The sequence below is a fragment of the Oryctolagus cuniculus genome, chromosome 3 (genome assembly GCF_051225735.1).
Source record: "Oryctolagus cuniculus isolate XC-2025 breed Fujian yellow rabbit chromosome 3, ASM5122573v1, whole genome shotgun sequence".
Classification (NCBI taxonomy): Eukaryota; Metazoa; Chordata; class Mammalia; order Lagomorpha; family Leporidae; genus Oryctolagus; species Oryctolagus cuniculus.
The window spans coordinates 43,624,323-43,638,920 of record NC_142869.1 but is presented as its reverse complement, the minus strand read 5'-3'; positions in this window follow the sequence as shown (position 1 = coordinate 43,638,920).

Here is a 14,598-nt window from a genome sequence, read left to right as displayed (position 1 = left end):
CACCTAACTACAGGGCACCGGTTTATCTAAAAGATTTGTTAACGGACTTAAAGGGAGACTTAGACCCCAATACAATAGTACTGGGGGACTTCAATACTCCACTCTCAGAAATAGACAGATCAATAGGACAGAAGATCAACAAGGATACAGTAGATTTAAACGACACTATAGCCCAAATGGATCTAACAGATATATACAGAACTTTCAATCCTACAGCTAAAGATTTTACATTCTTCTCAGCAGTACATGGAACCTTCTCTAGGATTGACCACATACTAGGCCATAAAGCAAGTCTCAGCAAATTCAAAAGAATTAGAATCATACCATGCAGCTTCTCAGACCATAAAGGAATGAAGTTGGAAATTAGCAACTCAGGAATCCCTAGAGCATACGCAAACACATGGAGATTGAACAACATGCTCCTGAATGAACAATGGGTCATAGAAGAAATCAAAAGAGAAATCAAAAACTTTCTGGAAGTAAATGAGGATAACAGCACAACATACCAAAACTTATGGGACACAGCAAAAGCAGTGTTAAGAGGGAAGTTTATATCAATAGGTGCCTACATCAAGAAATTGGAAAGGCACCAAATAGATGAGCTTTCAATTCACCTCAAGGATCTAGAAAACCTACAGCAAACCAGACCCAAATCTAGTAGGAGAAGAGAAATAATTAAAACCAGAGAAGAAATTAACAGGATTGAATCAAGAAAAACATTACAAAAAATCAGCCCAACGAGGAGCTGGTTTTTTGAAAAAATAAACAAAATTGACACCCCATTGGCCCAACTAACTAAAAAAAGAAGAGAAAAGACCCAAATCAATAAAATCAGAGATGAAAAAGGAAACGTAACAACAGACACCACAGAAATAAAAAGAATCATCAGAAATTACTACAAGGACTTGTATGCCAGCAAACAGGGAAACCTATCAGAAATGGATACATTCCTGGACACATGCAACATACCTAAATTGAACCAGGAAGACATCAAAAACCTAAACAGACCCATAACTGAGACAGAAATTGAAACAGTAATAAAGGCCCTCCCAACAAAGAAAAGCCCAGGACCAGATGGATTCACTGCTGAATTCTACCAGACATTTAAAGAAGAACTAACTCCAATTCTTCTCAAACTATTCAGAACAATTGAAGAAGAGGGAATCCTCCCAAATTCTTTCTATGAAGCCAGCATCACCTTAATTCCTAAGCCGGAAAAAGATGCAGCACTGAAAGAGAATTACAGACCAATATCCCTGATGAACATAGATGCAAAAATCCTCAATAAAATTCTCGCCAATAGAATGCAACAACACATCAGAAAGATCATCCACCCAGACCAAGTGGGATTTATCCCTGGTATGCAGGGATGGTTTAATGTGCGCAAGACAATCAATGTGATATATCATATTAACAGACTGCAGAAGAAAAACCATATGATTATCTCAATAGATGCCGAGAAAGCATTTGATAAAATACAACACCCTTTCATGATGAAAACTCTAAGCAAACTGGGTTTGGAAGGAACATTCCTCAATACAATCAAAGCAATCTATGAAAAACCCACAGCCAACATCCTATTGAATGGGGAAAAGTTGGAAGCATTTCCACTGAGATCTGGGACCAGACAGGGATGCCCACTCTCACCACTGCTATTCAATATAGTTCTGGAAGTTTTAGCTACAGCCATTAGGCAAGAAAAAGGAAATTTAAGGGATACAAATTGGGAAGGAAGAACTCAAACTATCCCTCTTTGCAGATGATATGATTCTTTATTTAGGGGACCCAAAGAACTCTACTAAGAGACTATTGGAACTCATAGAAGAGTTTGGCAAAGTAGCAGGGTATAAAATCAATGCACAAAAATCAACAGCCTTTGTATACACAGACAATGCCATGGCTGAGGAAGAACTTCTAAGATCAATCCCATTCACAATAGCTACAAAAACAATCAAATACCTTGGAATAAACTTAACCAAGGACGTTAAAGATCTCTACGATGAAAATTACAAAACCTTAAAGAAAGAAATAGAAGAGGATACCAACAAATGGAAAAATCTTCCATGCTCATGGATTGGAAGAATCAATATCATCAAAATGTCCATTCTCCCAAAAGCAATTTATAAATTCAATGCAATACCAATCAAGATACCGAAGACCTTCCTCTCAGATCTGGAAAAATTGGTGCTGAAATTTATATGGAGGCACAAGAGACCTCGAATAGCTAAAGCAATCTTGTACAACAAAAACAAAGCCGGAGGAATCACAATACCAGATTTCAGGACATACTACAGGGCAGTTGTAATCAAAACAGCATGGTACTGGTACAGAAACAGATGGATAGACCAATGGAACAGAATTGAAACACCAGAAATCAACCCAAACATTTGATCAAGGATCTAAAACTAATTCCTGGAGCAAGGACAGTCTATTCAATAAATGGTGCTGGGAAAATTGGATTTCCACGTGCAGAATCATGAAGCAAGACCCCTACCTTACACCTTACACAAAAATCCACTCAACATGGATTAAAGACCTAAATCTACGACCTGACACCATCAAGTTACTAGAGAACATTGGAGAAACCCTTCAAGATATTGGCACAGGCAAAGAGTTTCTGGAAAAGACCCGGGAGGCACAGGCAGTCAAAGCCAAAATTAACTATTGGGATTGCATCAAATTGAGAAGTTTCTGTACTGCAAAAGAAACAGTCAGGAGAGTGAAGAGACAACCGACAGAATGGGAAAAAATATTTGCTAACTATGCAACAGATAAAGGGTTAATAACCAGAATCTACAAAGAGATCAAGAAACTCCACAAAAACAAAACCAACAACCCAATTAAGAGATGGGCCAAGGACCTCAATAGACATTTTTCAAAAGAGGAAATCCAAATGGCCAACAGGCACATGAAAAAATGTTCGAGGTCATTAGCAATCAGGGAAATGCAAATCAAAACCACAATGAGGTTTCACCTCACCCCGGTTAGAATGGCTCACATTCAGAAATCTACCAACAACAGATGCTGGCGAGGATGTGGGGAAAAAGGGACACTAACCCACTGTTGGTGGGAATGCAAACTGGTCAAGCCACTATGGAAGTCAGTCTGGAGATCCCTCAGAAACCTGAAGATAACCCTACCGTTCAACCCAGCCATCCCACTCCTTTGAATTTACCCAAAGGAATTTAAATTGGCAAACAAAAAAGCGGTCTGCAGCCTAATGTTCATTGCAGCTCAATTCACAATAGCTAAGACCTGGAACCAACCTAAATGCCCATCAACGGTAGACTGGATAAAGAAATTATGGGATATGTACTCTTTAGAATACTATACTGCAGTAAGAAACAACGAAATCCAGTCATTTGCAACAAAATGGAGGAATCTGGAACACATCATGCTGAGTGAAATAAGCCAGTCCCAAAGGGACAAATACCATATGTTCTCCCTGATTGGTGACAACTGACTGAACACCAAAAAGGAAACCTCCTGAAGTGAAATGGACACTATGAGAAACGGTGACTTGATCAGCATAGCCCTGACTGTTAATGAACAACTTAATATGTTATCCCTCTTAGTAGTTTTTTTGTCTGTTCTACTTAATATGACTGGTTTAATTCTGTAATTAATACACAGTTATTCTTAAGTGTTAAAAATTAACTGAAATGTGATCCCTGTTAAACATAAGAGTGGGAATAAGAGAGGGAAGAGATGCATAATTTGGGACATGCTCAAGCTGACTTGCCCCAAATGGTAGAGTTAGAAACATACCAGGGGATTCCAATTCAATCCCATCAGGGTGGCATGTACCAATGCCATCTCACTATTCCAAGTGATCAATTTCAGTTCACAATTGATCATAATGAAAGGACTAAGAGTCAAAGGGAGCACATAAACAAGTCTAGTACCTGCTAACACTAACCGATGGAATAAATAAAGGGGAGAGTGATCCAACATGGGAAGTGAGATACTCAGCAGACTCATAGAATGGCAGATGTCCTAAATAGCACTCTGGCCTCAGAATCAGCCCTAAAGGCATTCGGATCTGGCTGAAAAGCCCATGAGAGTATTTCAGGCATGGAAAGCCAAGACACTCTGGCAAAAGATCTCTGCGAGTGAGATCCCAGTGGAAAGAACAGGTCATCAAAGAAGGAGGTACCTTTCTCTGAAGGGAGGAGAGAACCTCCACTTTGACTATGACCTTGTCTAAACAAGATAAGAATCGGAGAACTCAGAGGGCTTCCATAGCCTTGGAAACTCATGACTGGAGCATAGGGAGACTACTGATGCCATAGACAGGAGTGTCAATTGGTAAAGTCAACAACAGGAGTCACTGTGCACTTACTCCTCATGTAGGATCTCTGTCCTTAATGTGCTGTGTATTGAGATTTAATGCTATAACGAGTACTCAAACAATATATTTCACTTTGTGTTTCTATGGGGGTGCAAACTGTTGAAATCTTTACTTAATGTATACTAAACTGATCCTCTGTAAAAAAAAAAAAAAAAAGAAAGAAATTATCAACTCCCAACTTGACTCTCACTGGGATTAAACATGACAATAGGTCTGATCTGATTTCATCATCATTTAAAAAAAATCATCTATTATTTTTCACTTTATGTTTCTGTGTGGGAGCAAACTGTTGAAATCCTTACTTAATGTATACTAAGCTGATCTTCTGTATATTAAGATAATCGAAAATGAATCTTGATGTGAATGGAAAGGGAGAGGGAGTGGGAAAGGGGAGGGTAGTGGGTGGGAGGGACAGTATGTGGGGGAAGCCATTGTAACCCATAAATCGTACTTTGGAAATTTATATTCATTAAATAAAAGTTAAAAAAAAAGCATTAAAAAAAAAAAAGAAAACCTGTTCCCCTTCCATGTGACTTAGGGATTTCCATTTTTATACATGGTTGGTTCTCCAGGAATGTTTCCACCACATCTACAGCTGATATCTCTTCCACAAAATTTTCAGCCACGAAAACCTACACCAAAATGGGAAAACTGATGAGGAATAAGATTCATAAAGTAGTTATTTGGAAGTCGGTATCTAGATAAAATGTCATCATAATTGCTGTCAGGACACCGGTTCATTTGTTCCCGAAACTTAGCTGCATTGTTGCATGTTTAGTACATTCTTGAATTCTGGGATCAATAAATCAGATGAATAGAATAAAACTGTTTTATTTGTGGAATGAAAAAGTTATAACACTTCTCCTCCTGTGTGTTTGGGAAAACATCGTTATCTCTTAATAACACATGAAAAACATATCCATATACATACAGATTTTAAGAAACTGATGTGGTAATTAAACACAAGTAATGTATTCAGATAAGTATTCCTGAAAAGAAAAGAATGCTCCTGGTTATAGTAATCAAGACTGAGACTGGTGTTGTTGCAGAGTGGGTTAAGCTGCTTCCTGCAGTGCTGGCATCCTATATGAGCATCAGTTTGGGTCTTGGTTGCTTTATTTTCTATTTTTTAAAAAACATTTGAAAAGAACAGATTTATTGGCCGGCGCCGCGGCTCAATAGGCTAATACTCCACCTAGCGGCGCCGGCGCACCGGTTTCTAGTCCCAGTCGGGGCGCCGGATTCTGTCCCGGTTGCCCCTCTTCCAGGCCAGCTCTCTGCTGTGGCCAGGGAAAGCAGTGGAGGATGGCCCAAGTACTTGGGCCCTGCACCCCATGGGAGACCAGGAGAAGCACCTGGCTCCTGCCTTCAGATCAGCGTGGTGCGCCAGCCGCAGCACGCCAGCAGTGGCGGCCATTGGAGGGTGAACCAATGGCAAAAGGAAGACCTTTCTGTCTGTCTCTCTCTCTCACTATCCACTCTGCCTGTCAAAAAAAAAAAAAACAAAAACAAAAACAAAAACCAGATTTACTTATTTATTCAAAAGGCAGAGTTACAGACAGAGAGAGATTTTCCATCACTAGTTCACTCCCCAAATGGTGGCAACAACTGAGGCTAGGCCATGATGAAGCCAGGAGCCAGGTGCCTCCTCCAGATCTCCTATATGGGTGCAGGAACCCAAGCGCTTGAGTCATCTTTTACTACCTTCCCAGGCACATTAATAGGGAGCTGGATCAGAAATGGAGCAGTGAGGACTTGACTGGAGTCCATATGGGATGTAGGTGCTGCAGATTGTGGCTTTAACCCAAAGCACCACAGTGCCAGCCTGGCTGCTCCACTTCCGATCCACCTCCCTGCTAATGTGCGTGGGGAAGCACTGAAAAATGGCCCAAATACTTGGGCCCCTATACCCATGTGGGAGATCAGGACTGAGTTCCAGGCTATTTGCTTCAGCCTGGTCCAATGCTGGTTGTTGTGACCATTTGAAGAGTGAACCAGCAGATGAAAGATCTGTTCTGTAACTCACCTTCCAAATAAAATAACACAAATCTTAAAAACAAAAACAAAATTAATATAAAAGATCAGAGTAATCTAGCCCTTCAAAAAATATAAGGCTATGAGATTAGCTACTTATCAATATTTAAAACAAAAATATGTCTCACTAGAAATGGAGGAAATTTTTGGCAGGTAAAAAAAAAAAAGTGGTAAGCAAAATAATACTTCCTCCAGACATTAAATTCTATACAGTTTATAAATCTTATTTCTCAGAATCTTTTTCTTATTGTGATGGTTCTCAGATTCCTTTATAAATCTTAATTATATTTAGATATACATGGTACCTTTATGTTATAGTAGTGATAAGCCTTTACAGAATACAAATAGGCAGGTATATGTTTCTCCAAAAACATTTAAATTGAATTCAATGCATCACTTGGATATCTTGGTGAAACAATTTTCAGATGGTAAAATGGTAAATCTATATATAATATTCTTCAATAGGATTATATTATAAAGTAGAATTGTTTCTCCTCTGGCCCCTAACAATAGAAAAATCAATATTTACATTGCTTTCATTGTTACATTCCCATAATAATCAGTACGGAAGACCTGCCAAGCTAGTAAATCAATCAAGCATACTGACAATAAAATCAAATTTCTACATTAGCTCTGAAATGCATATTGTCTGTTGAAACCTTTCACAGCCTGGCTAGTTTCATTTTCAATCCCTATATACACTCTTCCTGGAAAGCATCCTGGCCTCCTAAAATAACTTCATAGAAAAGTTTCTCTTTAGCTACAGTACTACCAAGATACACATTTTTTCTTATATAAACTGGATTTAATAGATTCAAAATAGCTACTCTTTAACAAGATAATGAAAAAATCATGTTTATGTATTCCTTATTCTACAATTGAGGTATTAAATACTGTTTCTTAATTAGAGATCTTTTTTGTCCTGAAAAAATTAACCAGTATGCCTGGTTTACTGCTTACTAGCTATACAATCTTAGCTAAAAATCAACGTAAATAACCATTCCACAAATCTTCTATTGTTACTAATACTCAATAACTCTACTAATAAATATATTATCACTCAATAGCTATAAAACTCAATGTCACACACAAATATGAATTTATTCTCACATTCACAATATCTGCAAATTGACTGGAAAATTCTTGTTCCATGGTTCCCTTCTGGGCCCAGGCCAAATGAATCAGTGATTATGTAAAGCATACTGTTTTATTTTTTATTATCTCTGATAATCATGATTTTAATTGTGAGATACATTTTTCATTCTATCCAGATGCTTGGGGGAGCAGAGCACTTCTAAAAGTATTTGAGTACTTTTTGTGTTTCTTTAAGCTTATTTTAGATATAGCGTTTTTCTGTGTTAAAATTTATATTTTGTTCTTTTGGTAGTTTATGAGTTGACAAAGTTCTCTTTGCACTTATTTCAAGAGTGTTTGCCTTTACCTCCTGGAATAAGGTTATAAAATCTGCTTAATAGTCTTTGTACAATATTTCCAACATCTATCCACGTTAGAAGTAAGGAAGCTAGAGCCTATGAGTCAGATCAACCCATCATCTGCTTTGTATGACTCTTAAGCAAAGAATTATTTTGCTTGTACAGTTTTAAATGGTTGAGAAAGAAACTGAAAGAAAACTAATATTTTGTGACATATGGAAATTATATGAAAATCAAACTTCAATGACCATAAATGCAATTTTATTGGATCACAACCATTCTTATTCATTTATATTGTGTGTGACTTTTTTCTAATATAATTATTTTCTCTGCAACTCCAGAGGACTCCTCTCCCCAGTCCTATTCCTAGAAAGGTGGGACTTCCCAGATACAGTTGCCCATGCTACACCCTACACCCACATATAAGTCGTTCTTCAAGTTTTGACTCATCTCCACAATAGATCTTCCTTTTTTTCTCCCAGAATCATCAGGTGGCTGCCCATTGAGCACAGTATTTTGTATAAGGTGTCATCCCCCTGAAAATAAGTAAGGGATTGAGATTTCCAGAGACTAAGAACAAAGTCTTAATAATTCTTATACCACCATTTGGTAATAATTTTATTCTAAAATCTTGGACTACTTGGAATTAAGAATATGCAAAAGGTGATATCATGATCAATTTACCTAGGAGCATCAATGCTAAAGAATACTGAAGATCTTTACCAGACTAGAGTTGATAGATCAATTCCTATGACAAAGCCAACCTTACCTGAATAAAGAGGTTTACAGGTGATGGGAATCTAAATGAGCTCAAAGTATTTATTCTATTAGATTTAACATGAGAAGGTACAAGATCAGTGATGCCAGGACTTTTGTTTGCGAGTAGCAAGAAGAGAAGAATACATTTTTTCAAGTTCAAGGGTAAAGTCAGTGTGATAGAAAGATTAACAGTCCTCCAAACTTTTCTACATCCTAATCTCATATATATATGATATATATATATGTTATTATATATGTTAACATATATATATATTACTTTCCATGTCAAAAAGGATTTTTTTAAAGATTTATTGATTTATTTGAAAGTCAGAGTTGCACAGAGAGAGGAGAGGCAGAGAGAGAGAGGTCTTCCATCCGATGGTTCACTCTCAAAATGGCCGCAACGGCCGGAGCTGCGCCGATCCAAAGCCAGGAGCCAGGAGCCTCCTCCGGGTCTCCCACGTGGATGCAGGGGCCCAAGGACCTGGGCCATTCTCCACTGCTCTCCCAGGCCACAGCAGAGAACCAGACAGGAAGTGGAGCAGCCGGATCTCGAACCGGCACCCATATGGGATGCCGGTGCTTCAAGCCAGGACGGTAACCCACTGTACCACAGCACCGGATTTTTAAGTTGAAGATAGGAACCAAGAGATGGAAAGTTTATCCTGTGTTAATTGATCTCAATACAATTACAGGGTCTTTATAACAGAAAGAGAGAGTAAGTGTGTTAAAATCATAGAAGGAGATGTGATGTTGGAAGTAGAGGTCAAGGTGATGGAGACAAAGAGAAAGGGAGAGGGAGAGAGAGAAAGGATATTTGAAATGCTATGCTACTGGCTTTAAAAATGGATAAAAGGGCTACGAGCCAAAGAATGCAAGTAGCTTCTAGGATCTGGAATAAACAAGGATCTAGGGATCTAGATTATCCTCTATAATCTCCAGAAGGACCAAGCCCTGCCAATAACTTGATTTTGGTCAATGAAATCAATTTGGTATTTCTGATCTCTAGAACAGTAAGATCATAAACTGTATTGTCTCAAGCCATTAAAGTTATAGCAATTTATTGCAGCAGCAACAGGAAACTGATACAGTTAGTTCAGGTTCAAATGGATCCTTGGACTTAAATTGTGTCATCAAGTCTTTTTTTTTTTTTTTTTTTTTTTTTTTTTTTTTTTTTTGACAGGCAGAGTGGACAGTGAGAGAGAGACAGAGAGAGAAAGGTCTTCCTTTGCCGCTGGTTCACCCTCCAATGGCCGCCGCTGCAGCCGGCGCACCGCGCTGATCCTGGCAGGAGCCAGGAGCCAGGTGCTTTTCCTGGTCTCCCATGGGGTGCAGGGCCCAAGCACCTGGGCCATCCTCCACTGCACTCCCTGGCCATAGCAGAGAGCTGGCCTGGAAGAGGGGCAACCGGGACAGAATCCGGCGCCCCAACCGGGACTAGAACCCGGTGTGCCGGCGCCGCAAGGTGGAGGATTAGCCTATTGAGCCACGGCGCCGGCTCGTGTCATCAAGTCTTGAGTTCAATGTCTCTTTCTTCTTCTCTCTCCCCATTTACTTCCCCCCCCATTCCCAACCACTTCCACCAACTCACTCTCACTTTTTCTCATCTCTAGTTGACCTAATTTCTATTTCAGAATCAGGCTTTTCTCACATGGTGGGGAACATGGCAGCAAGCAGCACTGGTTTCACTTTTCTCTAGCTTTGTGATTCTAGAGTCAAAAGGGGCTTTATTGTCTAGAGCCATTTAGAATAACTTCAGAGAAGGACTTTGACTGGCTTACCTTGGGCCAACTGACCAATCAGCTCAATAAATGAAAAAGGACACACTTAAAAGCCAAAACTGCCTGTTACTAAGGGGATGATAATGTAATAGTTCTGCTCCAAGCACATGGAAATAGTAATAAGTTTTCCAAAGGCATGAAAGGTGATAATCAGACAACCAGAACAAATGTCCACAATAGTTGGCCATTTCACTGAATTGATCCAGTAAGGCCATGGCCAACACAATGTCAATACTAATCCCAAATTTCCATTGAGACTACTAATTTATCACACCATTTTTTAATGTCATAATCTATCCCTTTTTCCTTCAGCCTGTCTACACTCACTTGCCTGCTTTACTAGCTGTATTGATTAATATTGGATTTTGCTTCAAATAACAGTAAATGCAAAACAATGATGCTTTAAATAAGATGTGAGCGTGTTTCTCTCTTACATCAGTGATATCTTTAGGCAGATGGTTCAAGGCTGACAGGTTCCCTGTTGTGCTTGGACTGCAGACAATTTTCAATCTTGTTTACCATCCTCACAAGTGACTTTCACCTCATGGTTCAAGATGGCTTCTCAGGTTCTGGCCCTTCGTGTCTGTATTACAGGAAACAGAATAGAAGAAATAAAAAGGAACACATCCGGGCAGAAGTGAATGAAGGGAGATGGGACATGAAAAGAAAGCAAACAAACAAAAAACATTATTTGATCTTGATTTTCAAACCACTATCCTGCCGGCTCCGCGGCTTACTTGGCTAATCCTCCACCTGTGGCTCTGGCACGCCGGGTTTTAGTCCCAGTTAGGGTGCCAGTTCTGTCCCAGCTGCTCCTCTTCCAGTCCAGCTCTTTGCTGTGGCCTGGGAAGGCAGTGGAGGATGGCCCAAGTGCTTGGGTCCTGCACCCACATGGGAGACCAGGAGGAAGCACCTGGCTCCTGGCTTTGGATCGGCGCTGCGCACCTGCTGTGGCCGCCATTTGGGGGGTGAACCAACGGAAAAAAAGGAAGACCTTTCTCTGTCTCTCTCTCTCTAACTCTGCCTGTCAAAAAAAAAAAAAAAAACAAACCACTATCCTGAAAGACAATGGGAAAAATATGGCTCTGTCACCTTTCTAGCTTTTTAACTTTGGGAAGTCAAAGACAGTTTCCTGATCTAAAATTTGATGGTGTGCTGGTTAAAAATATTTCTTTTTTAAGAAAAGATTTTATTTATTTGAAAGAGTTACAGAGACAGAGAGGGATCGACAGAGAGATTAAAATGATTTCTAACTAGAAAAAAATCCCTATTATTTCTTTAGATTCAGCAGAGTGTTTTTAACTAATTGTTTCCATTTCTCTTATCTGTATATCTTTAGGCTCTGTAATTGGTAATCAGCTTTGGTGTTTTCCTTTAATGGCCATCTGGAATGGCATTTCTGACCTCCATTTGGCAGAATCTTAGTGACTTTTTTTTGCATTCATTCTTCCTGACTTCCCTGCAGTATATGACACAACTGACCACTCTTATCCTGTTGGACATACCAGTTCACCTGACTTTTAGGATAGAGCACTCTGAATCAAGCACAGGTAGACTCACAGTCTCAAAACTGAGATGAACCTATGCTCTGTGATGTAACACAACTTGACCGAGTTTCACTACAAACAATTGGCTACCAAATATGAGTGCTTTAGTAACTAACCATGGTTCATCAGTGAGATGCACTTCTTCCTTATCACCACGTGTCTCTTTGTGGCAGAGGCCCCTTTCCTACATAACTTATCAGGTGCTTTATGTGCATTGTTGGAACTCAGGCCTAGAGAGGTGGAAAAAAAAAAAAAAGCCCTACTTAAATGTGGTGGAATAAGAAGGTGAAAAGGTCATGCCAAGATGGCCACTGAGGTGAGAAGATCGTGCCAAGATGGCTGCTGACAACAGAAACTGCTTGGCAACAGGCCGCGATTGGATGGCTTCGGAAACCACATGACAACAGAGCCTGACTGGCAACAGACTGTGATTGGTTAGGGCATAGACCGCCTCTTGACCGGATTGGCTTCCTTGGCTATATAAGCAGCTGCAGCAACTGAAATAAACGAGTCTGCAGGCTGCATGCCTCTGGCCCGCTTTCACCCGACTCTTGGGGTCTGTGTGGTGACTCCTCGCCTCTTGCCCCACCACGCTCCTCCACTCAGAGCGAATCCTCTCAGAAGAAATCAACTTCAACACTTAATGTCCTTCTCTCCCAGGATAACGGACAGTGGAAACAAGCACAGCTTTCATAGTTATTTTGTGCACAGTCGTTAACATGATACCTTATCCCTGAATTAATCCACAGCATTGATACAGGAACTGTACACACAACAGCATCAGCTTTGCAACTTTAGATGCTCTATGTCCATATAGAAGAGACAAAAAATGTTCAATAGCTGTCAATCCTCTGTTGTCATAATTAACAGCACATGCTAGGGAGTAGCAGTTCAGTCCAAGGTGAGCTTTCCCAAATTCAATCTGGTTCCTTTTATGATGTGTCTCCAATGTGAAATGAAGAAAATATCTCCAGTTCTTAGGGTTATAGTGATAACTGCTCAAATGAGAATGCAATCATCTCAAAACCCAAAAACATTCTGTTGGCACAGGGCAGTTCAAATTTATTTGCAGAAAACATGTCTTCAAAGAGAATATAGACTGTAGAGATTCAGCTCAGGTTATAGCATGGAGAAAAATTCATGTTCATGAATGTAGTTTAGTCTCTTAGAACACACAGCAGTTATTTGGGTGCCCTTATTATTCCAGCACAGCTGTGGTGGACAACTCCAAGCACAGCGCAATGTCCAAGCTCAAAAGTGGGCGGTGACATCTCTCTGCCTTTGCACCTCAGGGCTTTTTCTGAAGCAATAGCTGGCCATTCAGCCCAACCTGGCTTAGCTGGAAAGTGTGGGGAATAGGTCTGTGAAGGTGATGGTTAATACTCCTTTGGGAACCTTAACTAATGGTGAAAAAGATGTAGAGAGTAACAGTTCACCTCCAATTTTTTTTAGTGAGATAATTCTGGGGCACATTCTATATGTTCTTCAGAGAGTTCTATGTGCAGTCAAACTCCAGCTACCTACAATTCAATGAGATATCCTTTGTTGCTTCTTCGCTTCTGTTTCACTTTCTTCAGCGCAGGCCGTAGCAGCCACTTGGGGGGTGAACCAATGGAAAAAGGAAGACCTTTCTGTCTCTCTCTCTCTGTCTAAATCTGCCTGTCAAAAAAAAAAAAAAAAAAAAAAGAGAGAGAGAGAGAGTATGCACTCAGAAGGAATTGTGTGACACCAGTCTCTCTGTCTCTGGAGATATGATATATTTGCTAGGACACACAATCCTGCCACTGCCATCCACCACTTACCATGAGGTAATGCAACCAAAGTGAAGTCCCTGAGCCTGTGCTGTGCTGTTGGGAATTTCAGCCTCCAAAATTGTAAGCTAAATAAACCCTTTTTCTATAAAGTTAGCTGCTCAGGCATTTGTAGTAATATAAAGCTAATGAACTTGGTTTGAATAAATAATAAGATAATTACTTTTACTAGTTTATTATATATTCTCCCTCTGCTTGTTTATAAAATTAAAAAATTCATACCCCCCATTGTTACACAATACCTTGTTTTTTCAATTTGAAATACATCATGTAGAACTTCTTGGGTAAGTCCAGAGATTTTTTTTTCCAATTTTAGACATACAGAAAATGTGTAAGAATGGCATTACAAACACCCACATATCATCACCTAGATTTCCTTATTTTCCAAGTGTATGAAATTACATTGTTTGGAGTTAATTCGTACATTTCTTAACAGTTAGATACTGAAACTTCCATCTTACCTCATTGGTGTCAGAATAAGATAGACTCAAATCTGGGGCCGGTGCTGTGGCACAGTGGGTTAATTCCCTGGCCTGAAGCATCAGCAGCCCATATGGGCACTGGTTTGAGACCCAGCTGCTCCTCTTCCCATCCAGCTCTCTGCTATGGCTTGGGAAAGCAGTAGAAGATAAGCCAAGTCCTTGGGCCCCCTGCATCTCTATGGGAGACCCAGAAGAAGCTCCTGGCTCCTGGCTTTGGATCGGCACAGCTCCAGTCATTGCGGCCAATTGGGGAGTGAACCAGCAGATGGAAGACCTCTCTCTCTCTCTGCCTCTCCTCTCTCTGTATAACTCTGACCTTCAAATAAATAAATCTTAAAAAGAAAAAAAGATAGACTCAGGTCTCAATAACCAGTCTACCACTTATTGGCTAGATAGCCCT